The following is a 26,179-nucleotide window of genomic DNA, read 5'->3' as shown; positions in this document are numbered from 1 at the left end:
AGTCTCAAAATATCATCTCCCCGTTTTCTAGTTCTCCATTTTTCTGGCCCCTGCTTCTCTCTGTAGATAATCTTGATGTCTTTTTTAATCTGCTCATGGTGCTGCCTTGGCCCAGATCTCCTGGCTGTTTGGTTTCTCTTCCCTTATCCTGCCTTTCCCTGTTGCCTTCCTCGCCCTTTGGCTGTTGTCATAACTTGGGCTGGCTCAGCATTAGGTCACACCACATCTTGACCATCAGGAGTCAAAAAGGAGAGCAAGTCTTAGAAACCTTCCTGGCCACAGAGCCCAGCCCTAGTGAGGTATTGGGGAAGACTCCATGTTTTCACTTCTTGCTCTAGAGAAAGCTGGATCAGTCATGTGCCTTTAAAGTTTCCCCTTCTTATCTAATATCTGCAGATTAACTGTTAGCCTAGGACTGAGTAACAGACAGCAAGTGTCTTGAACCCCCTTATCCTGAATGTCAGAGGCACTTAGCTCATACACACCCCCAGCTCTGGTGGGTACCCAGATCACAGGGCCCGTTAACTGACGTTATGATCATGTGGATTTTATGTGATTATATTTTTGTTTCTATTACTTACAAATGATTTGGGGGATAAAATAATACTTTAGCCTCAAAAGTCCAGTGTTGCGTTTTTACAATTCTTCAGTTTACCATACATTCAGGTTTTAATTTCTCTTTAGATGTTATTTCCTTTATATTTTATACACCTGAAGAGAGGTCACTCAATTCTCAACTCCAGATATATCTCTCTAAAATTGGAAAATCTTCCTCTGACAAATGATCTTCCAGATCTATCTTCTGCTCTTCCTCCTGCTTTTTACCCGAGGGCTGCCTCAGATGGACATACCAAGTTCTCTCTCATTCTCTGGTGCTCATGTGAGTTCAGCCAATGGGGAGCCTCGGCAGGAGATGGGCTGGGAAGAGTGGGGTAAGGGTATTTATTTCCCTAGCCCCCTCTGGGCAAGGTCACTTTGAGTAAGCTGTATCTCTCAACCAGAGGATCCAGTTCCTCTCAAGGAAGCCATCTCTATGCCTCTTCTCTTCTCCTTCCAGGTTTCCATAACAGTTCTGAGGAGCCACAGTCTTCTCTGTGGTTTCCTGACACCCAACCCACCTTTCTAAACTGTTCCTGCATCAATTTCCTGCTGATAGACTTTGAAAAGTGTTTGAAATCCCCATTTAGAAATAATGACAGATTGAAAAAATGTCACACCACATTTGGATGTACGCGCCTTGAAGTAATCTCATAACAAAGGAAAGCAACCAACTCAAATAGGAGCACAGTTGAAAAATCCTTTGATTTTACTCAAGGCAGTTCCATCTCAAATATATCACTTATTTAATGCAGCAGTCCCATAATGATCGTAACTCCGTGTCCTGTAACTACAAATCCTGTATTGGGATTGATTAAAGTATTTTTTTCTCTTTCCTATTTTATTTTTTTATGGAGGTATAATTGCATATAACATCACATTAGTTTTAAGCATATGACATAATGACTTGATATTTGAATGTATTATGAAATGATCACTCCAGTAAGTCTAGTTAACATCTGTCACCATCTGTAGTTATAAAACTTTTTTTCTCATGATGAGAACTTTTAAGATCTACTCTCTTAGCAACTTTCAAACATGCTATACAGTATTATTAACTATAATCATCATGCTGTACTTTACATCCCCATGACTTATTTATTTTATAACTGGAACTTTATACCTTTTGACTCCCTTTACCCATTTTGCCTAAATCTTACCCTCTGCTTCCTGCAACCACCCATCTGTTCTCTGGATCTACAAGTTCAATTTTGGGGTTTGTGGTTTTTGGGGGTTTGTTTTGGTTTGGTTTGGTTTTAGATTCAACAAGTGATATCATTTGGTACTTGCTTTTCTCTGTCTGACTTATTTCACTTAGCATACTACCTTCAAGGTCCATCCATATTATCAAAAATGGCAACATTTCCTTCTTTTTGTGGCTGAATGATATTCTGTGTGTGTGTGTGTGTGTGTGTGTGTGTGTGTGTGTGTGAACACACCACATTTTCTTTTCCCATTCATCCACTGATGGATGGATTATTTCCATATCTTGGCTATTGTAAATAATGCTATAATAAACGTGGGGATGTATGTATTTTTTCAAGATAGTATTTTTATTTTCTTCAGATAAACATCCAGAAGTAGAATTGCTGGATCATAGGGTAGTTCTATTGTTCATTTTTTAAGGAACCTCCAAACAGTTTTCCACAGTGGCTACACCAGTTTACATTCCCACCAACAGTGCACGAGGTTCCGGTCTCTCCACATCCTCACCAACACTTGTTTTTCTCATCTCTTTGGTAATAGCCATTCTGACAGGTGTACAGTGAGGACTTGTTGTGGTTTTGATTTGCATTTCCCTGATGCCGAGTCATGCTGAGCACCTTTTCATGTACCTGTTTGCCATCTGTATGTCTTCTCTGGAAAACTGTCTATTGAGATCCTCTACCCATTTTTTAATTGGATTATATGCTGTGTGTCTATTGAGATCCTCTACCCTTTTTTTAATTGGATTATATGCTATGTGAGTTCTTTATATATTTTGCATATTAACCCCTTATCAGATATATATGATTTACAAACATTTTCTTCCATTCCATAAGTTGCCTTTTCATTTTGTTGATGTGGATGCAAGGGCAATCTGGCTGGGACATCTGTCACCCCATTGGTCACCAGGGTTGATTCGGCTGATCTAGCTGGCTGGGCAGGTGTGCCCTTCCTCCCTCACCCCTCCATGTGTCCCTCCTGAAGAGAGGAGGGTCATTCTTGGGTCAAGGGTATAAAAGTAGTGGCAATCCTCTGTTACAACCTCCAAACAAGCCCACAAGGTCCATTTTTGTTGATGGTTTCCTTTGATGTGGTCCCACTTGTTCATTTTTGCTTTTATTGCCTTTGCTTTTGCTGTCAAATCCAAAAAACCATTGCCAAGAACAATGTCAAGGAGCATATTGCCCATATTTTCTTCTAGGAGTTTTATGGTTTCAGGTCTTATGCTCAAGTCTTTCATTCATTTTGAGTTTATTTTTGTGTACGGTGTAAGAAAGTGGTCCAGTTTCATTCTTTTGCATGTGGCTGTCCAGTTTTCCCAGCCCCATTTATTGAAGAGACTGCCCTTTCCTCATTGTAGATTCTTGCCTCCTTTGTCATAAATTAATTGGCTATGTATGCGTGGGTTTATTTCTGGGCTGTCTGTTCTGTTTCATTGATCTATGTATCTGTTTTTATGCCAATACCATACAGTTTTGATTACTGAAGCTTTATAATATAGTTTTTTGTGTTTTTTTTTTTTTAAAGATTTTATTTATTTGACAGAGAGACACAGTGAGAGAGGGAATACAAGCAGGGGGAGTGGGAGAGGGAGAAGCAGGCCTCCTGCGGAGCAGGGAGCCCGATGTGGGACTTGATCCCAAGACCCCGGGATCATGACCTGGGCCGAAGGCAGACGCTTAACGACTGAGCCACCCAGGCACCCCTATAATATAGTTTGAAATTAGGAAGTGTGATACCTCCGGCTTTTTCTTTCTCAAGGTTGCTTCATCTATTCAGTGTCTTTTAATTAAAGTCTTAAGATTGTAAAATTACTATAAAAGGAGTAAATACTGTCAGAGTTGTTTTGAAATGTGTTTTAAATGGCACCTGAAGTTTGGAATGGGAATCTTAAAAATTGGAATCTAAACTCTTTCCCTCTTTCTCCATGAAGGGTAAAGGGAAGTCGAGTTCCATTCCACTCTGCTCAGCCAGTTGGTGTGTAGGGGAGGGCAAGGTTCAGCCTGAGAACCAAGCCTGCAAAAGTCCTCAGGCATTCAATGTCCTGGGCATATCCTGCAGGCCAGCACCTGTGTGCAACATGTCACATGCATTTTCATCCATCCTCTGCTCAGTCTTTTGGAGGGGACTTGTAGCCCCATGTATCCACTGGGTCTCTCCCCCTCCCTTGTCCCTGGACCTGCTATGCTTTGGGCTCCTTAATTTCATGATGTCCCTGCAGGCTACAAAGGCAAAGAGACAACCTCTCACTTGGAAGCAGACATGCAGGGGATGCCATTAATGGCTCACACGGGCCTTCCTACAGGTCACCTCACCTGACCAAGGTCACCAAATTATGAACCAAGACTACCCCATGATAGTGGTGTGACTCACTTCCTCCCCATGCTGTGATATGCCTTGCAGAAATCAGATGCTGCATTTTTTTGTCTCATGGAGGGAAAACAGGGAAAAGACGCGTGATCCTTTCTCCCTTCCCACAGAGTGACGTGTGACAGTTCAGGGAGCAAACAGGAAGTAGAATCTTATTGTCTGTCATGGACACAGGCTTTGGGGTAGCTCTGGGGCTCCCACAGAAAATCATGGTCATCCCACAGAAGTGCCTGTGAGGAACTGAGCTCCTTGCCCCTCCCAGATTCCCTGCCCACCCCGCCCACCCAAGCCTCTGCCAGGCCAGGGTGTCTGAGGACACGTTAACCCCTCCCCCAAGCCAGGAATGCACCCTGCATGAATCTCAGCCAGGTTCAGTAGTTGTCAGTTGGCTGTACAGGCCGCTCTGACCACTTGGTTATTTCCTTGTGGCTTGACTCTGTGACACTAAATTTTGGAGAGCCCTGCCCACCCTCTAATAGCATTATGGTCAGTGTTATTGTGTTAACATTCCCTATGAGTCAGGCAGTTTCAGACAGTTTCCCGATGAATGAGGAGCAAAGCTGAAGGTTCCAGCAGCCCCACTGTTCCTTTGCCCCATCGGGTGGCAGCCTTTTGAGGCCTGCAAATGATTTCTGACCCCTCTCTCCCTGCCCTGGGTTCATGACCCCTTGCACACGAGATCCTCCATCAGGCCTCTTGAGCAGGCAACCCTTCTCAGCCAGGGTTCCCACCCAGGTTCCCTTCTGTGCTTTACTGCCAGCAGAGTGCCCAGCAAGGCCCTCCGGAAGTGCTGAGAGCTGGACATTGGCCCCTCAAGGATGCTCAGTGCAGCGGGGCACCTGGGTGGCTCAGTTGGTTAAGCGACTGCCTTCGGCTCAGGTCATGATCCTGGAGTCCCAGGATCGAGTCCCGCATCAGACTCCCTGCTCAGCAGGGAGTCTGCTTCTCCCTCTGACCCTCCCCCTTCTCATGCTCTCTCTCTCTCTCTCAAATAAATAAATAAAATCTTTAAAAAAAAAAAAAAGTTAAAAAGGATGCTCAGTGCATAGAGAGAAGTATCATCTTCTCAGAGGCCACCAGGTCTAATCCCACAGAAAAAGAGACAATGCTGCTCCTATTGGTGTGGACCCAGTCTTCGCTAATGGCCATAATGCCCCCACAGCCCTGCCCCAGTCTGCATTTTTGTGAGTCAGGACTGAGAAGCATTTTGCTGTCCACCACCCACCTCTTCCCAAGGCTTGGCATCGAATCTTTCATACACACACACACACACACACACACACAATTCATGCACACATACACATCCATGCACAAAATACATGCCTACCTATACCCACATATCACACATACATTCATACACATATACACACACATTACACATTATATGCACATACTTACTCATACACCTGTGTATCCATAACACAGACACATACACATATACTCTCATACACACATACATACACGTATACACAACCAGCGTTTAGCAGGGGCTCTCTCTGTTGCCCAGGCAGGGTGGTACTAGTTCTGATTCAATGCTTTCTGTCCCCCATCTCCCTCTGACAGGTGGCCATTGGGCCAGTTCATCCCTATCACATTGAGGTGCTATTCAATGAACAACCTCCAGTTCAAGAAGCAGATTGGCTGGGATTTAGGATGTGTCTGCTTGTGGCCAAGGTGTGTTTCTGAGAATCATATGTTTTCCTTCCTCTGGCTTTGGATGCATCTAGGACAGAGAAGCTTTTTTTTTTTTTTAGAGAGGAAGAAAGGGGTGGAGAGAGGGGCAGAGGGAGAGGGAGAGAGAGAATCTCAAGCAGGGTCCATGCCCAGTGCGGAGCCTGACACAGGCCTCGATCTCACAACCCTGAGATCATGACCTGAGCTGAAATCAAGAGCCGGATGCTCAACTGACTGAGCCATGCAGGCGCCCCATTATTTTTATTTTTTGATGGTTTGTTTGGTTTTGTCCTAAGTCCCAATCACAGGCAGGTGGCGGGTGCCTGGCTTTAATGAATGGATAAACAAATCCATTCATTAAAAGCAGTGACTGTCAGTAATAGTGAAGATGATCACAAAAATAGATGTTTGAAAGGATGGATGAAAGATGATATGAGAAATAAGATAACTTGATAAATTGTTACTTCTACCTTTTTGTTTTTTTCTCTGAGCAACTCAAGTACGGAAAGAAAAGTCACTTGATTTTTTTTTTTTAAGCAATAAATTAATTGCTGGTTCCCATCCCCAAATCTTCCTGGCTGGTGAAGAACATGAGCTCTCCCTCCTGGAATGCCCTCCTCCTTCCCAGGTTACAAAGCACCAGGGTGTACATGTGGTGGGGCGAACTAGCTCCTGTCCTCTGCCCCCAAATGGCCTCTTCGGGACTGGGTCTCTCTGCAGCATCGGGGAGCAGGCATGTGGGTCAACATAGCCTGTGGTCCAGGTTCCCAAGCGGAGTCACAGGCTCCGGGCATCCAGGATCCAGATGTGAGTAGACGTGAGTGGGGCCCTCTAGGGCCAGACTCTAAAGAGCACCGGGTGACAGCAAACTGGAATGACATTCAGATTGCTTACAGCACCATGCTAAACAAGACATTGTCCCTGTCACTGGGTCTGGCTTATGGCCTCTAGTTGCCAGCCTTGCCTCTCTGGGAAAGGGCTCAAATTCCAAGCAGATTGGTTACCTTGGGAATTCTCCTAAGGATAGATTTAGGGCACAGCCCCATTTCCAAAGGAGGCAGGATGCCAAGCAGTTTGAAGCAAGTCTCTCTGCTTTCAGGCCCCCACGGAGCACCTTGTGTGTGGGCATCTCTCTCCATATCTCCCGCCTTCCCTTCCACACACTCGTCCTCAAGGGCATCCAACTAAGAGAGGGCTAAACCAGCACTACACCTTCAGTCCACATCCAGATGAAAGAGGAGGACAGACGTTCAATGGGGGAGGTCCCTGAGAAGTCTTGTCCGTGACTCAAGAGGGAGGTGGCCTTTCCTTGCTGCCGAGGCAGACAGGTGTAGGGGCCACGGGGGCAGAGCAAAGAAACTGGCCACACCGCTTCCTCCTTGCCACGCTTCCATCTGAGAGGAGGGGAGAGATTTAGGATGAAATCTGGGGGGGGGAGGGGGGGCACATTTTTTTTTAAAGATTTATTTATTCATTTGAGAGAGAGTACGAATGGGAGAGGCAGAGGGAGAGGGAGATAATCCCAAGTAAGCTCCATGCCCAGCATGGAGCCCCATGTGGGGCTTGACCCCAGGACCCCGGGATCACCACCTGAGTGGAAATCAAGAGTTGGACACTCAACTGACTGAGTCACCCAGGTGTCCCGGGGTTGACATTTTAAATTAAATGGCACTAGATGCTTCCAACCCTCAAAGTAAAGGTAAGTCTGAGATGGCAAGGAGTCAGGAATGGAAATTCAACTGAGTGTGTTTAAAGACAGAAGGCAAAATAAAGCCATTTCTTGCCTGTGCCCCTGCAGGTTCAGCCTAAATAGGTCAACTTTCTCCAGGCCCAGGAGACTCTGTCCTCCCCAGGGAAATCCTTCTTGCTTTCAGTTTGTTCCCGACTCTCTGGATCTGACCTAGGAGCATAGACTTCAGGAAGATAAGAGTTGATCTGACTTGGAGGCCATGCTACTCAGCTGCCCACTGCCTGCCTTGCAAGGGAAAGTGAGGACAGGGCCGACCCCAGATCAGACAAGAAACCAGGCAAAGGGAAAATGTAAGAAGGAAAAAGTGGGTAGAAATTACTTTCAGAAACCCTCAGTCTGGACACACCAGTAAAAACAAAATAAGCAAATGAAAACAGAGATCAGGGGCACGTGGGTGGCTCAGTCAGTTAAGTGTCTGCCTTCAGCTTGGGTCATGATCGCAAGGTCTTGGGATCGAGCCCCGCATCGGGCTCCTTACTCAATGGGGAGCCTGCTTCTCCCTCTCCCTCTGCCTGCCACTCCCCCTGCTGTACTCTCTCTCTGTGAAATAAACAAATAAAATCCTAAAAAGAAAGACAGAAAGCAAGAAAACGAAAGCAAGAAAACAAAAGCAAGCAAGAAAGAAAGAAAAAAAGAAAACAGAGGTGAGAATGGTAAAGAAGAGGGCTGCCCGAGCAAGGAGGCGTCCTTGGCTTCCCAAAGTGACAGGGGAGACCGTGGCTCCTTCCACTCGCACACGCCCTTGGCCTTTAGACCATCCAGGGAATCTCTCTGGGGTTCGGTTTTCCCTACCATCAAAATAGACACCAGAGCTGGTTCCAGCGACCTCACACGAATAGCATGGAGTCAAATACAGTTTCGTGGCCTTAAATGATAAAAACACTCTGAGAACTGCATAAAGCCACCCTGTACCCAAAATTTCCCCTGTCGTCATCATTGCCAATTACTGAGGCCCTGATGGAGACTGGTTACCTCTGTAATTCTCCTAAAGATATATTTAGGGCATTCTTGCTTTGTGACTCTCTTTGGGACCTTGTAATAATACAGTATTCTGCTAATTTTAAACATGTGCAGTCTCAACTTACAAACAAGTTGTGTTCCAAAAGTAGACACGCAGGTTGGTTTGTCGGCTCTCAGAATTCAGTTTCACTCGGAAACCATGGGAAAACCAATCCGTGATAGCACATGCCGTCAAACTGGTACAAAGCAATACTGTTGCAATCCGGTAATGAAGCCAAGCAGAAAAAAACACGCCTATTCAAAATGACCAAGTAATAGTACACTGACTAGCTTAAATCCAGGTACTTAAAAATGTCTCCATGAACGCTTGAATGTTGCTGTTTCCTGCATCTTGAAGACTCACGCTGGGTATAAAGACGTAACAAGGGGAGATGTGGAAAACTGTGATGGAATTCCTGGCAAGTCAGCAACCCACACATTTCCCCTCCTGGACTTCCCGGAGCCAGCCTCCCCGACCGTCTCTATCCACTGACCACTTCCTGGCTCCACCCCACCCTCAATAGGTGTCTCCTCTTCCTCCTCCACCTTTAGCATGAAGGACGGCCGTGCACAAGGTGTTAAAGTTTCAGGGGAGAGAGGCGGTCATTTCTATTTTTCCATTTACTGAGCTAATTTAACTGCAAAAAAAAGAAAGCCGCAGGTCCTCAATTGCCAGTTTCGATCCCAGCCTGATCCAAAGTGGCCAGAGGTGCTTTGGTGGCACCACGTCTGGACCGAGGGGACTCACAGGTCCATCCTAAATCAGTCTCTCTCTGCGTCTAGCGTGGGTTTCCCCATTTAGGGCTGCAGACCACGTGGTCAGGACAGGCTACATCATTTGTGGGACCAGTACAAAATCAAAATGTGGGGCCACTTGTTTAAAAGCCGTTAAGAATTTCAAGACCATGACCAGCAGAGCACTCAATTCAGCCACAGGGCACCTGCGGCATTTTAGTGTACGGGCTGCATACACCTGAGTGTGGCCCCAACCTGTTGGACACTCTTGACGCTCCTGGGTCATGACCACGTCCTGTCCAGATTTCCCAGCTGACTTTCTTTAGCCTCCTTCCATTGTGTGGACTGTTTATGCAAAGAACCCCTAAGAAAGGCACCTCTGGCTCCTGGCCTTAGAGACTCCCTTTGCCTCCAAGGCCCCCGGTCTATCTGGCTGAGCAGGTAGTGCTCGAACCCAGCACGTTCCTTCCTTCCTTTGTTCAATCTCTCACTGGAGCCCTGTACCAAACTTCCCCTAATACGAGCTTTCAAAAATTGGAACACAGTGCTCTGGGGCAAGGGCAACAAGCATATATGGCCGCAGTGGCCGCACTGGGTCCTTCCTGTTTCCGCACCTGTTTGTTCGCCAGTCTACACCTTCAGCATGCTGGCTCTATCTAGGTCTTTCTTCAGGCCTTCAGCCAACATTAAACCCCAGTGTGATTGTTAATTTTATGTGTCAGCTTGACCAGGCCATCGGGATGCCCAGATGTTTGGTCAAACACTATCCTATGAGGGTGTTTTTGAACGAGATTAACATTTGACTCAGCAGATGGCTCTCCCTCTGTGGGAGTGGGCATCATCCAATCAGTTGAAGGCCTGAATAGAACAAAAAGGCTGACCCTCTCGTGACTAAGGGAAAAAAAACATCTCCTGCCTGATTGCCTTGAGCTGGGACATCAGTCTTCTGCCTTCAGACTCAAAATGAAACATTGGCTCCTCTTGGGTATCCAGCCTGCTGGCTTCTGGACTGGGACTTCCACCATCAGATCTCCTGGGTCTTCAGCTTGTTGACTACAGAGCTTGGGATTTGTCAGCTTCTGTAATCATGTGAGCCAGTTCCTTATAATCTCTAGCTAGCTATCATATCTATAAAATAAATGTTTGTTTTTATATGTCAATAGTTTTATATGTTTGTTTTTATATGTATATATATATATATATATATCCTATTGGTTCCGTTTCTCTGGAGAGCTCTGACTTATAGACCCAGTCTGTCCAAAAAGTGCAGTTAGGGCTGAAAGTGCTCATACTGACAAGCAAGTGGCCAAAGGCCACCAGCCACACCCCTGTGGTTGACCTAGTGGGTTTACTACTCATCACACTGGAGAGAATGTTCACCATGGGGAACTGTGGGCCATCTGCTAAAGAAGGTATTAGAAAAAACTATGGTAGAGCTTGGGTTTTGGGGTTATTTGAAGAGGATCCCGGATTGCACAAAAAGGTGAGGACAGAAGGTGAGACAATTCTGTGACTGAGTATCTCGACAAAACTTATCTAGAGGAAGGGCTCACTAGAGCAGGGATAAAGCTTGGTAAAGACGCAGCAGTTGTGAGGGGCCTGGGTGGCTCTGTTGTTAAGCATCTGCCTTCGGCTCAGGTCATGATCCCAGGGTCCTGGGATTGAGCCCCGCATCTGGCTCCCTGCTCAGCGGGGAGCCTGCTTCTCCCTCTCCCTTTGCCCCTCCCCCGCTCCTTCTCACTCTCCTCAAATAAACAAAATCTTTTAAAAATAATAATAATAAATGCTTATTTTTGTATGCCAGTACATTTTGGGATGGTTTGTTATGCAGAAAACATCAACACCTCAAACTGTGTAGTCGAGAAACAGAAGGCCGTGTGCCTAGAGCCCTCCATAGGTTCGGTGACATTCTGCTTGTCACCATGGGCCTGATTGTGGTTCCCCAGATAGACTGTAATAATAACATACCCAATCATGACTTATCTGGTATGGAGTGCTTATAATTTAAGGGCTAATAGTTTTAAACACTTTATCCTTTTTAAGCCTCTCAGCAGCCCCCTGAGACGGGAACAACTCTGAGTTCTTTGCAGATCAGAAGAGCAAAAGACTAAGAAGTTAAGTAACTGGCCCACGGTGGCATAGATAGCGAGTAGTTCTGTGGCTTGAACCCAAGTGTTTTTGTTTTTGTCTTTCCAAAAGCCTGCGCCCTGTTTAGACCTGGCCTGTTAATAGCTGTTAAGAGACTGTTCTGCCTCCTTTCCTTTTCTCCTCCTCCTCCAGAGCTTCAGGGATCCTGCCGCTTGGTGGTCCCTTGGGCGATAACTGGTCTCAGGCTATTTTAGCTCTTTGAGGATTGGAAGTGCTTCTTACCCATCTCTTTATTTCTTGTTTGCTTTATCTTTTCTAAAGCTTAAAACAAACAGGAGAGAGCATGACCCGTTCCCTCCAGGCAGCTTCTGGATGAGAGCCTTCCAGAAGTGTCAGCCAGCATTTAGCCAACACTGGCCCAGCTCCAGGCTGCAGGTGACTTAGAGCAAAATCCAAGAGGCTCGCTGGCGCTCCCATCCCGGAGGCCAGGCAGCAGGTCAGGCGTGCCCCAGCTGTGGCCACCGGTGGAGTGAGTGAGTTACCTGATCCAAGATGCAGGGAACAGCCTCACCTGTCGGTCCAGGACCAGTCTTTAATACTTGGAGTTACAGGAATTTTTTAAAAAGAAGAAAAGTCTGGAGCAATCCCTCCCTCTCCTCCCTCCTGGATATGGTCCCCAACCCCTGTCCCCGCCCCTTTCCCTCCACCCCTTCCTTTTCCTCAGCACTTCCCCTGCCTTCCCTCCTTCCCTCCTTCTCATCCCTACACTCTCTCCCCCCTCTCCCTCTCCCGCTTCACATGCAAGATTACCTTTCCTTCTGGTAAAGCCCAACCTGTAGTAACTGTGTCTAATTCAGATCGGTGTTCCTGTGTTACCATGGCAACCTGCTGCTAGAAGGCTTTTCAGCAGTCACTTCTCCCCTATATTTTAAATAGAAAATCTGCATGCTACATCTTGTCCTTCCCCACTGGAGCAAAACTCCAGCCCCAGATTCTCCAACGTCTTTAAATGTTTTTAAACAGCCATATCTCTTGTACGTTATTTTTGATGTACTTTTGAATGACTTTAGATATAATGTCATCAGTTTAGTTAATTCCAAATACATCAGTCCACTTTTCTCCGTGGAGTGTACCTGGCTTACTGAGTGAGGGTGGACAGGTTGAATCTGTCCTTATGCAGAGGCATTGACAGGAGCTGAATTGTGCACGCTGATGGGACTACTGGTGCCTCCCAGGGAAGGCAGGAACAAACTGGAAAACTTGCCCCCAGGCAATTGTCCAGCCCACCTGGAGCAGGCAAGAGCTTATGAAAACAGTCCCCAAAACACCCAGAACTCAGCATCCCCTCCAAGCTCTTGTTGAACAGAAGGTCATGAATCTGTTGCAGAGGAAAGAATATGTCCTTCGCAATCAAGCAGAACCTAGTGTTATTCTCAACTTTGATATTGAACTATCTGTGCTGTGTGAGCTTGGGCAGGTTCCTTACCCTCTCTGCGTCATCTCAGTAGTCCATCTTTCGCAGTTATTGGGAGAAATAAATGGACTAAGTATGTAAAAGGACCTAGAGTAGTTCGTGGCACACTCGGTAGAGACCAACTGTAGCCATTATGATGGTTACTGTCCTGAGCAGAGTCCCCCAAGGCAGCATCGAGGCACTTAGCCAGAACGGGAGCACAAGAAGCCAATACCAAGGTTACTGAATAATCAGGCTAACTTCATAGCTGGTAATCAAACCAGAAATCATGGTCTGAGCACACTGATGTTCAGGATATGAGCTGTCCTGAGAAGCTAAGCCACAGAGTCTCCTCAAGTACTGTTGCAAGAGCAACATCCTAGAGTTGTCAGGAGGAGGAAGTTGACCCAGCAAAGGAATCATATACTGACTGCTTTCAAGGTCCTCCCCGCTTCTCCCTGGAGCCAGTCCCTGCTCAGGCCCAGAAAAGAAGGCTGAGCACACACAGAAGGGGTCTGTTGACCTGGGCATGACCTGGGTTTGGTTCCCAGGCTTGAACCTTCAATTTGAAAAATATGGCATGCAGAAGAATCTTCAATTGAGGACAGAACAGGATGGTGAGTGAGACATTTCCTGATGTCAAGAACAACAGGGGCCAGATCAGCACGGCTGTACATACTGAGACTATACCTAAAAAAGGAACCACTGGCCCAAGACCCCCATCTTGGGTATAGAAGCAGGGCTGGGAAACGATCAGGTAAAACTAGTGGTGGGTTCTTCTTTGGAAGTTGTTTCCCCGGTGGAGGGAGCAGGGAGCAGGATGGAGAATTTGGCATGTCTGTTGGAAGGTGGTGGGCTAATGTTTTAGAAAAATCTAAGTGAGAAATTGCAGTTAAAGCTTCTCCTGATGGCAGCAGAAGAAGGGGAGCCAGCTGTACTTCCAGAGGCAAAGGCATGGGGTTCTCATGAGTCAGCCATGAACTCCCCAAGACAGAACCGATTATAGAGTCACAGTTCAGGCATTGCTGGTTGGAATGCAAAAAGTATAACCCCCATGGAAGGGATTGGGAAACTGGAATGTCTAGAAAAAGAACATATACATTACCACTTTAATACATAATTACTCACCCACTCTTTACCTGCCTGCTTCTCTTAAAATTTCCCTCTAAAAAGTCATTTCTTCCAAGAGACTTTCCTTGACTTCTCCAGCTAAAGAAGTTACCTTACCCTGTCACCTCTGTTCTGTCAGCCTATTCATTCTCTTCTTCAGTTTATCATGAGTCAAATGCCTCTTATTCACCTATCATGTTTACTTGTTTGTCCTCCCTCTCCAAAATAAGTTCATTCTAAAATACTAAGGGAGGGCGCCTGGGTGGCTCAGTTGGTTAAGCGACTGCCTTCAGCTCAGGTCATGATCCCAGGGTCCTGGGATCGAGTCCCGCATCGGGCTCCCTGCTCTGCGGGGAGCCTGCTTCTCCCTCTCCCACTCCCCCTGCTTGTGTTCCCTCTCTCGCTGTGTCTCTCTCTGTCAAATAAATAAATAAAATCTTTAAAAAATAAAATAAAATAAAATAAAATAAAATAAAATAAAATACTAAGGGAAAGAAGACCAATGACCCTGTGGGAAAGATGGGCTAGATAAGAAGGCATTTCCCAAAAAGAGAAACGCATGGTCCTTCAACATTTGGGAAGATGTTCAGTCTTTCTCACAATAACAGAATTATTCATTAGAACCATAATACCTTTTCTCCTGGCCAGACTGACAAAAAAATCCAAAAATTGGAAAAGGTATTCTCTTGAGGAGGCAATGGAAGAGCTAACATATTCACGCTTTCTGGTTGGAATGCAAGAGAAGGTATAACCACCAAGAAAGGGATGGAGAATCTGGAATATCCAACCAAAGTGCATGTGCTGTGACCTTTGACCCAGCAATCCCTTTTCTAAGAAACGTTCACACAGATACACTGACAAAAATATGCCATATCACAAGCATAAAGCTGTGAATTACAGCACTGTTTGTAATAAGGAGCAAGAACCTGGAAACAGCCCAGTTTTGTATAAAGAGGGAACTGGAATGAAGAACGTATAGTACGTCCATGCTGTGGAGCACAATACAGCCATACAAAGGTATGAAGAGGATCTTTATAAACTGTTCTAGAGGGATCACCAGGATATGGCACTGAGTGAACAAAGTCAAGGTGCAGAACAGTGTGTGTTTGTGCATGGTTCCAAAGTCAAAACCATAAGACAAGACACCTTCAGTCAAGTCTAGCTTCCCATCCCTGCCCCTCTCCATCCCGTTCCCTCCTGCCCATAAGTGATCACAGCAATAGTACATGTATATATTGAATTAGCTATGCACACATACTTAATTTCTTCTTACTGCTATAATAAATCGCCACAGATTTAGTGGCTGAAAACAACATAAATTTGTTCTACAAGCCACAGTTCTGAAAGGAGTCTTGTGGGGCTAAAATCAAAGTGCTGGTATGACTGGTTCCTTCTGGAGGAGAGAATTCGGTTCCTTGCCTTTTTCACCTCCTAGTGGCTGCCGTGGCTTGTGACCCCTTCTTTCATCTTCAGAGCACGTGTCTCCCATCTCTGCTTTCATCCTCACACCACCTTCTGTGTATATCAAGTATCCCTCTGCCTCTCTGTTATAAGGATCCTTGTGATTATACTTCAGGCCCGCCTGGGTGATAATGCAGGCTAATCTCCCCATCTCAAAAGCCTTAACTTAATCACATCTGCAATGTTTATTTTCACCCTGTCAGGTAACATTCACAGGTTCCTTAGGATATGGATATCTTTGAGGCCCGTTTCAGCTTACACATTTTTGCATAAAATTTTTAAAATAAATAATAAATGAAAATCTATTGAAAATTATTACTTACAGGGGAGGGAGGAAATGAAGAGACATGAAAACTATATTTGGCTGAGTGTATCTTGTTTTAAGGTTTTGACTTTGGAACTATATAAATGTTTTGTGCAACTGTAACACAAAATGAAAAAATCAATAAAAAGAAAAAAGAAAAATGAAACAAATCTAACAATACATCTGATTGATGGTTTAACCATATAATCTAACAGGTAGTAATGTGACTTTAAAACACAGTAATTTGGGGGAGAGGGATAAGGGGATGGGTGAAATAGGTGATGGAGATTAAGGAGTGCACTTGTCATGATGAGTACCAAGTGATGTATGGGATTATTGAATCACTATATTGTACACCTGAAACTAATATAACACTGTATGTTAACTAGAGTTAAAATGAAAACTTCAAAAGAAATAAAATAGATAAAACACAGTAATTTGTATCTCACTGGATAGATTCTAACATCAAAGAATTGTGCACACACACAAAATTACACAGAACTCAATAATCATACTTTTAATAATAATGTTATTAGTGTAGTTTGTAAACTATTATCCGAGCAAATAAGCAAATGTGTTAATATTATTAAGAATTTAGATTTTCGGCACACACGAAAAAAAAAACCAAATATAAAGTCAAAGAACTTGAGTAAAATTTCTGTGATCTTAAGTTTGGAAATAGCAACATGAAATCATGATGATTCACTCTTAAAAACATATTCCTCAATTCTGTCCCCTAAAAGGTATAAAAAGCAATAAGCAACTCAGTAGCAATAAACACCTCTAACACTCAGACTGGAGTCTTTAAAGACCATTTCTCACTAAAAGGAACTAGGTCTCTATGAATAAATAGGTGATTTCAGGTGTGGGATATGACATATACAGGATGAACCAGAAACATCTTTCATAACAGAAAACAAGGGCTGTTAGAGTCTTGTCAAAGTTCTCAGGAGCCACCTTAAAGGATTTCACTGGGCAAAGATGAGCAATTTGCACTTAGTAACACCTGCTGTAGGGGACCCTGGGTGGCTCAGTCGGTTAAGCGTCTGCCTTTGGCTCAGATCATGATCTCAGGGTCCTGGGATCAAGCCCCACATCAGGTTCTCTGCTTAGCAGGAAGCCTGCCTCTCCCTCTCCCACTCCCCCTGCTTGTGTTCCCTCTCTCACTGTGTCTCTCTCTGTCAAATAAATGAACAAAATCTTTTTTTAAAAAATCTTTAAAAAATGCCTGCAGTAGGTTGAAATACATAAAATTATTAAATCCATGTGCTTGTAATTATACTTTTGGAAAACCCCACTGATCACCTTGGGAGGATGCTAGAAATTGGTAAATAATTGGAAGGAATCATTTTCCCTGCTTTTCCTGTATGAAATGTATTTCAAAGTAACCCTATAGTTAAAGAGAGAAATTTCTCCTTTATAAGATTTATGCTCTTAAATGTAAAATAAATGGTACAACTAGAAGATTGCCATTTTGCAACCCTTAATGAAATAATGTGTCTAGGCAGTGGTCAACAGTAACTGCTAAAAAGCATTAGGGTAAAAGGCCAGCAGGGAACTGCTAGGTTTTAAATATTCATTTTTATTAATTTTGTCCTGGATGTGCACATGAGGTTTTTGGTTCAGAGGCAGATTTCTTTTTATACTCACAGCAAGATCATCAGCCAGAGGAATACTGTAGCACTATTCCCCCATGCTCAGCAACCCCCACAGAGTGTCTGGCGAGAGCCCGCTGGAAAAAAAAATGCCCCACACCACTAGGAGGTTCACCCCAGAGGTGAGATACAGAGAAATATGTATTTCTTCTGTTTCTGAAGGGCAAACACATCACTTTCCCCTCATCACCTCCTGGAAGTGTCCTTGGGGATCAGATGGAAGAGATCCTCGCCCTCACTTTTTGGTATGAGAATAAATTTCTGATGGGAAAGATAAGGCCAGTGTCTCTAGTTTTACAACTCAGAGATCTCTCCAAGGCCCTGGGCCTCCTACCACCAGAGTTAGGAAGATCTCTTAGGAATGCTCTCACTATCTGATCAGCCACAAATTGCCTTCTAAACTGGCTCTCGGGTCAGGAAAAAAGAAAGCCCCAACGGTGCAGAAACATATTTTCCTCTACAATCTCATAAAAACTTTATAATAATGGATCAGGACAATATGCCTGAAGCCACTGATCAATCTTACATCATCAAAAAACCAGATAACCAAACATTACATGCTTCATGATGTGATATAATAGGAAACTCACAGTACCTCCTTTGAAGTGTTCTTGTCAAATAAGGAAGCTAAATCTTATCAAGCCTCTAGACCCAACTACCAGTTTATAAGAAAGAAGGAATAGAAGAATATGGTAGATGATGCCGCAGGGATGCAATCAGCCAAAACCAGAATCTGGGAAGTTCTACAGGATAAATGACTTGGTTTCAACAACACATGTAAGTAGAAAAAAAAAGGGGGGGGGGATATTCAGAAATTTAAAAAGACTTAAAAGATCTAGCAACCAATTGGTGTAGGTAGAATTTGTTTGGATCATGATTCCAACATATCAAGTAAAAAAAAAAAAACTATTGATGAAGAATCAGAGAAATTTGAACACCGGATATTAGAGATTAATTTTACCATTAGCTTTAAATATATGATCATGGTATAATTGTTCTGTTTTTAAAAGAGATTTTCTCTCTTAGATATACATTTGGAACAATTTACAGATGAAATAAGATGATCTTTGGGATTTGTTTTAAAATAATGAGTGGAGATGCAGAGGGAATGGGGAAGTATAGAAGAAAGAGATTGGCCATTGGTTGCTAATTGTGAAAGCTAGGTCATGTGCACCTTGGGCTTCACTATGCCATTCTCTTTAATGTATGATGAACACAACCATAATAAAAAGTTTTTTGTTTTCTCTCTCTCTTTTTTTTTTTAAAGCAAATTCCAGGAGGGTAGGGACCTTGTATCTTCCTCCTTCCGTATTAATTTTCCTAGGGCTGGCATAACAAAGTACCACAGACTGGAGGCTTAGGCAACAGAAGTTGATTTTCTCAGCTCAGGAGGCTGACAGTCTGAGATCAGCGTGTCAGCAGGGTCGGTTTCTTGTAAGGGCCACGAGGGAAGAGTTTGTTCCAGGCCCCTCCTTGGTTTGGAGATGGTTGTCTTCTCCCAGGTCTTCACACTAAGTGTCTCTGTTGGTGTCTGTATCCAAATCTTCCTTTCTTAGAGGGACACCAGTCCTACTGGAATAGAGCCCACCCTAAGGACCTCTTTTAACTCAATTACCACTTCAAAGTAATTTTGACTCTAAACAGTGTCACATTCTGGGGAACTGGGAGTTAGGGCTTCAACATGTGAATTTTGGGGGGACACAGTGCAGCCCATGATCTGACCTATCCCCAGCACCTTGAGCCTGGAAAATGGGCTCTGTAACTGTTTGTCAAGTGAATCAGTGACTGTTAGAAGACAGCAGTCCTTCCTGTCTTCTTGCGGTAGTTTTAACGACAGGGGTCCTTTCCTCCAGCTGGTGGGCCTGAGTTTGTCACCATTTGGGGGATAGTTAGCAGGAGAGCAACAAGGTGACCAGCATGGGGTTGGATTTTAAGGCCACCACAGGTCTGACAGGCTCTGCCACATGCTCTGATTTACTGGGAACATTTTGGTAAGAAACCAGACAATCCGACAAGACTGAGTGCATCGCCCCAGGCAGGGTTCAAGAAGGCGTGACAGGCTCCTGCATCCCCTAGACTTGGCTTTCTCCAACCACAATCGCCCACTTCATCTCTAATGACTGAGTACTTAGAACCTACCCCCTCAAAGGTGAGGAGACACGAGGTATCATTAAGAGATGGGAGTTCCATCGAAATGTTTAAAAGCCAACGGGGCGTCTTTAATTCAGCTTTGCACATTAATTACCAAAATGAAACAGGAGCATATCTCTAACAAAAAATGCAAAATGAGATCCTTTCAGTCTTGAATACATGTGACTACTTAACTATAGAACCATTTATTCCTTTGATTCTTGCCTATGATATAAAAGAATAAGAGCAAATGAAGCAATTCAAAGTTATTGAACATAGGACCTATTTTAAGATTATGTTTAAAGCTTCAAAATCAGGCAATTACAGCAATATTTAAAGCATTTCACATAAATGCTGTTTTGCCAGGCTATTTCTTTTCTTTCCTTTTAATTTTAAAATTTAAAAATTTTTAATTTTAAAAAGGCATTTTAACTTAAGATTTTTTTTTCCTAATTATAAAGGTAATAAATACTTATTGAAGAACATTCTGAAGACAGCGAAAAGCATAAAGAAAACATTTAATCCCACCCTCAGAGAGACCCACTGTTAGCCCTCGATGTATTTCCCTCCAGTGGTTCATTGTAATATTTAAGGTAATGTTGTGTTTATTCTCTATACAATATTTTTGATTTTTTTTTTTAGATTTTTATTTATTTATTTGACAGAGAGAGACATAGTGAGAGAGGGAACACAAGCAGGGGGAGTGGGAGAGGGAGAAGCAGGCCTCCCACAGAGCATGGAGCCCGATGCGGGGCTCGATCCCAGGACTCTGGGATCATGACCTGAGCTGAAGTCAGACGCTTAACGACTGAGCCACCCAGGTGCCCCGATTCTTTTTTTTTTTAAGATTTTATTTATTTGAGAGAGAACAAACAGGGGGAGGGGCAGAGGGAGAGGGAGAAGCAGGATCCCTGATAAGCAGGGAGCCCAATGCGGGGCTCTATCCCAGGACCCTGAGATCATGACCTGAGTGGAAGGCAGACGCTTAACCGACTGAGCCACCTAGGCGCCCCGATATTTTGATTCTGACTTGGCATTATACCAGATCTTTTCCCCATGCCATTAGAATTCCTTGTAAACATCATTTTTTCCCTTTTCATTTACTTGTTTATTGCGATATTTCTTACACTCAACGAATACACAGATCTTAAGTGTACAGATTGATGAACTTTGACCTACATATGTGTATACCTGCGTAACCATCATCCACAGGTGTACAGAAAGCACTTCCACTACTTTTGCCCCCTCCAATCTTGCCTATTTTTGAGCTTGATATAAGTGGAGCCACACTGCAAGTAATCTTTTGTAGCTGACTTCTTCATGAAATATTTGCTCTAGATTTACCTGTGTTTTTGAGTGTTCTGGTAGTCTATCCTTTTTTACTGCTGCACTTGATCCCACTGTATGAAGATATCAACATTCCTTATTTATTTTATTATGAAAGCACATCAGCATTTTCTTCCAATATAGGGCTATTAAGAGTATCTGTATTATACATTCTTGTACCTGTCTCTTTGTGGACAGAAAGTGCCCATTTCTCTTGGGCATACATCCAGAAGTAGAATTGCTATGTCATATGATAAATGTGCGTTTAGCTTTGGTAGAGATCACCAAACCATTTTGTAAAGTGATATACTGATTACGGTTCCACCAGCACCAGAAGAAAGTTCATTATTCCCATTCTCACCAACACTTGACGTTGTCAGTCAATTTTTTCTGCTTTCACATTGTCAGTCTTTCTAATTTTAGTCATTCTCCTGAGTATGTCACGGTTTCTCATTGTGATTTTAATTTGCACTTCCCTGGTGGCTAAAGACATGGAGTACCCTCTCCATTTAGATATTGAGAGCTCTTTGTATTCCGTTTAAAAAAATCTTTGCCTACAGGCGCCTGGGTGACTCAGTCAGTTAAGCCTCCAACTCTTGATTTCGGCTCAGGTCAAGATCTCAGGGTTGTGAGATCAAGCCCCATGTCGGGCTCTGCACTGGGCATGGAGCCTACTTGAGATTCTCTCTCTGCCCCTCCCCCCTCGAGTTTTCTCTCTCTCTCAAATAAATAAGTAAATATCTTTGCCTACAACAGGCCGTGAAGATAATTTTCCTAAAACATCATTTTTAATGGTTGCATACTATTTCATTCCATAAATTGACCATTTTCCTATTTTGAAATATTTAGGGCATCCTATTTTCCACTACTGTAAGTAAAAGTGCTAATGCTTATTGTTTTACGCAGGCCAGCTCTGTCTTAAGTTTTTACATACATTCTTACAAGAATTATCCAGCAGGTACTATTTTCATGCCCCTTTTATAGAAGGATAAGGAAAGGCTGAGAGAAGCTGGTAACTTACCCGAAGTCATATGACTAGTGACAGAACTGGAATTCCCATCTAGATCTCTCTGCCTGGAGAGCCAAGATTATGGACCATCGGGGCGCCTGGGTGGCTCAGTCGTTAAGCGTCTGCCTTCAGCTCAGGTCATGATCCCAGGGTCCTGGGATCGAGCCCCACATCAGGCTCCCTGCTCCGCGGGAGGCCTGCTTCTCCCTCTCCCCTTCCCCCTGCTTGTGTTCTCTCTCTCGCTATCTCTCTCTCTGTCAAATAAATAAATAAAATCTTTAAAAAAAAAGATTATGGACCATCTCAGGATTTACTTTTCAAATGATATTTCCTCATGATAAATACCTGAGTGGAATTTACCGGGTTGAAAGGTAGGGGCATGTGAATATTCCTGATAACACTCCACCAGTCTCTCCCATTTTAACTTCTTCATTCATTGACATTGTAGGATTTCCCAATCTCTTGGACATCTCCACAGGGAGAGACTAAGATTTTCATTTGCTAACAATTATACTTAGAACAATGATCACTATAAAAAAAATTTTTAAGTTTTAAGTTATTGAAAACTAACTGGGAGCCAAGCACTTCACATACACACTTTATCTTATTTAAAACCCACAACCATCCTGCAGGAAGGCAGGGCTCTTAGTATTTATAAATGCACAAACAGGATCAGAGAGAGAAAGGAGTTTGCCCAAAGGCATGTGATTAATAAGAAGCACTGAGGACTCCAAACATCTAATTTCTGTGCTTTTCGGCTACCACCTGCCAGTTTGGCAGGTACAATAGACAGCTTCTGTCTGTCCAGACTGCACCCCCACCCCCACCCCACTGCGTCCTGCACGCCCCAGGAGGCAGCCTGTGTCAACCGGCTCCCTGGCTCTCTGGGTTCAGCCACTGGGGAGAGGCCAGCAGGAGATTAGTGGGAGGAAGGAAGAGAATGAATTCTGGGCATTCCCCCACCCTGCCCCCAAGCTCCCTTTCTATGGGTCGCCTCCTCTGCCTCCATCCCCAGACAGAAAATCTCATTTCCCATCAGGAGCTCTCTCCACACTGCACCCCTTCCATCTCCTGGTTCTAATGACAGTGCCCTCCTTCCCTGCAGTGGAGGGACTGCATCTGCTATTTCTAACCCCAGAGTTCTAGAAAATTCGTTGGGGTTTAACTCTGTTTTTTCCTTCTTGAGAGCCTGAATGAAAGGATCAGCTGAACGCCAGCCAGCAAGCTTCAACACTGTCCCATCAACTCACACTTGGCCCTTCATCAGTCCATCAACGGTTGCAGCCAAGTTCTTCCTACAGGTGTTACATGCACCGCAGGTAAGGGAATGGCTGAGGCTCCCTCGCCTGAAGGTGCTTGAGGCTCCTTAGATGTTGGGCTGCTGAGTGGTTGTGCAACTGCAGCTTTCCAATGGCTTCAAAAACATTGTGAGTTTGAAGTTAGTCGGCCTTTGTGTGTGTGTGTGTTAAGGATGAGCTCTCCCTACATCCTGAGTGGAACAAACTGATTCTTCTAAAAAACTTTTAATTTTGCCATGCCTTCAAATTTTCAGAATAGTTGCAGGTTTTGTTTTTTTTTTTTAAGATTTTATTTATTCATTTGAGAGAGAAAATGAGAGACAGAGAGCACGAGAGGGAGGAGCGTCAGAGGGAGAAGCAGACTCCCTGCCGAGCAGGGAGCCCGATGCGGGACTCGATCCCGGGACTCCAGGATCATGACCTGAGCTGAAGGCAGTCGCTTATCCAACTGAGCCACCCAGGCGCCCGGAATAGTTGCAGTTTTATGATGCAGAAAACTCTTTTATACTTGAATTCACCCATTTTTAACATGTTGCCACATCTGCTTGATTATTCTCTATCTATCCTGAGTCATTTGAGAGTAGGCTTCATGCCCCATGCCCCTTAACCTACTAATACTTTGGCGTAGATTTCCTAAGAATAAGGTTATTTTCTTACAAAACTCTACTACCGTCATCAACTTCAGGATATTTCACATTGGCACTTTTATCTCATCTATAGTACATACCACCACTCTCTCCATTAACTCAGTAACGTCCTTTACAACAGCCCTTGTGGGAGAGGCAAAAAACTTTTCGTAGATTCTCTCCCCCTCGATCTTTCTTTTCTTTCTTCCTGGATCCATCCTCCCTCCCTTCCTTCCTTCCTTCCTTTCTTCCTTCCTTCCTTCCTCTCTCTCTCTCTCTTTCTTTGTTTTTTTTAGAGAGGTGGGGGCAGGGAAGAGGCAGAGGGAGAGGGAAAGAATCTTAAGCAGTCTCCACGCCCAGCACAAGCCCGACACAGGGCTTGCCCCAGGCTCACTGTGGGGCCAGATGGGGGTCTCCATGCAGGGGTGGATCTCACAACCTTGAGATCACGACCTGAGCTGAAATCAAGTGTCAGATCGTAACCAACTGAGCCACCCAGGCGCCGCCCCCTCAATCTTTTAGACAGAATACAAGCCTTGATCTGTGTGCAGGGGTGGGGTGGTGGTGGTGGTGTGTGTGTGTGTGTGTGTGTGCGCGCGCGCGCGTGCGCATGAGTGCAGGAGGTGGGGCGGGGGGAGGGCAACAAGCCATGCTTCCCCCCGCCATTGGTGAAAACTCACTGTAGCTGGGAACAAGGAAAAAAGAAAAGCATACTGTGGGAGAGGCAGGATGGTGCAGAGCGCACAGCCACTGCTGAAAGGGGGGCAGGAGAACTGAGAAAGCCACTCCTCCACCCCTAATTTCAGGGGCATGGTGCACATTTACATCTGAGGTTCAATCAGACCAACAAAGAAAATAGAGAATACACTCCCTCTATGCCCCTGCCACTGCTAAATTAGCACATTTTAAATAATAAGTAACAGCAGAATACTGTGAGAGAGACAGGATAGCAACAGAGTGTTCCAACAGACCCTCTGAGATGTGTGGCACAAAGGGAAGACCTAAAGCTCAGGCTGGAAGAGGCATTGCTCTGATAAAGCGACCCTCACCCTAAACACGAAGTGTCCCTACAGGAATTTGCAGCTTGAGGCACACAGAAGGTAACCACAGCCACGGCTCATCTCAAGCCCAGTCCCATGTCTGCTGACATTACTCCAAACCCCCATACTAAAGGTCTCCCTGAAGGAAAGACATGCCAATTGCATGTCTAAAAATGATGACATCAGTTTTTTTGTCCTACACAAGATGTCTAGTTTCCAATAAAATATTATGAGGCATACAAAGAAGTAGAAGAAACATACTCCCAAGAGACAAATCATAACCAGACTCAGAGATGACACAGAAGTTGGAACCGACAGGACATTTAAAATAACTCTGATTAATATGTGATTAATGGAAAAGGTTGACAACATGCAAGATGGGATGACTAATTTCACAAAGAGATGAAAACTATAATAAACTATAAGAAAAAATCAGACAGAAATCCTGGAAAGGAAAAGTACAGTAGTAACTGGCTTATCAGTAGACTCAACACCACTGAGAAAATAATGAGTGTGATTCAAAATAGGTTAATAGAAATTCCCCAAACTGAAATACAAATAGAAAAGAAAAGGGGTGCCTGGGTGACTCAATCTGTTGGGTGTCTGACTTTGGCTCAGGTCATGATGTCAGGGCCCTGGGATCAAGCCCCACTTGGGCTCCACACTCAGCAGGGTGTCTGCTTGTCCCTCTGCCCCTCCCCCTGCTCATGCTCTCTCTCTCTCTCTCTCTCAAATAAATAAATAAAACCTTAAAAAAAAGAAAAAACAAAAAAGAAGAGTATATGTATTGGGGGCTGGAGGGGAAAGGGGACCAGAACATTCAAGGAACAGTGGGACACTATCAAACACTCTGACACATGCATAATTGGAATTCCAGAATGAAAAGAGAGAGGTAGAGAGAATGGGGCAGAAGAAATATATCAATAAATAAATATTACCTGAGAATTTCCAAAATTAATGACTAACACTAAATCACAGATTCAAGAAGCTCAGAAAACACCCAAATGGATCGAAACCAAAGTGACACACACACACACAGGCATATCATATTCAGATTACTGAAAACAAAAACAGAGAAAATCTTGAAGGCAGCTAGAGAGAAACATTACATACAAAGGAACAAAGGTAAGAGTTGACAGCAGATTCCTCATAAGAAAATAGGAGGACAATGGCGTGACATTTTTAAAGGGCTGAAAGAGAAAGCTTTCAACCCAGAATATCCTATACTCAGCAAGAATATCTTTGGGGGAAAAAAAGGAGAAATAAATACTTTCTCAGAGAAACACACACTGAGGAAACTCACTGCCAGCATATCTAGTCTACAAGAAATAGTAAAGGGAAGTTCTTA

At 44.1% G+C, this 26,179-nt stretch overlaps 1 long non-coding RNA gene across 1 annotated transcript in view; it reads left to right on the top strand.

The window, feature by feature from the left end:
* LOC118004548 overlaps window positions 1–26,179 on the top strand; it is a 142,887-nt gene that overhangs the window by 103,157 nt on the left and 13,551 nt on the right. The window contains exon 2 of the long non-coding RNA XR_004677616.1: window positions 23,054–23,186. This is a non-coding gene — a long non-coding RNA (uncharacterized LOC118004548). The remainder of the gene's footprint in view (window positions 1–23,053; window positions 23,187–26,179) is intronic.

The sequence above is a fragment of the Mirounga leonina genome, unplaced genomic scaffold (genome assembly GCF_011800145.1).
Source record: "Mirounga leonina isolate KUSES-001 unplaced genomic scaffold, KU_Mleo_1.0 Mir_93, whole genome shotgun sequence".
Classification (NCBI taxonomy): domain Eukaryota; kingdom Metazoa; phylum Chordata; class Mammalia; order Carnivora; family Phocidae; genus Mirounga; species Mirounga leonina.
This window is presented reverse-complemented; position numbering and strand designations above follow the sequence as displayed.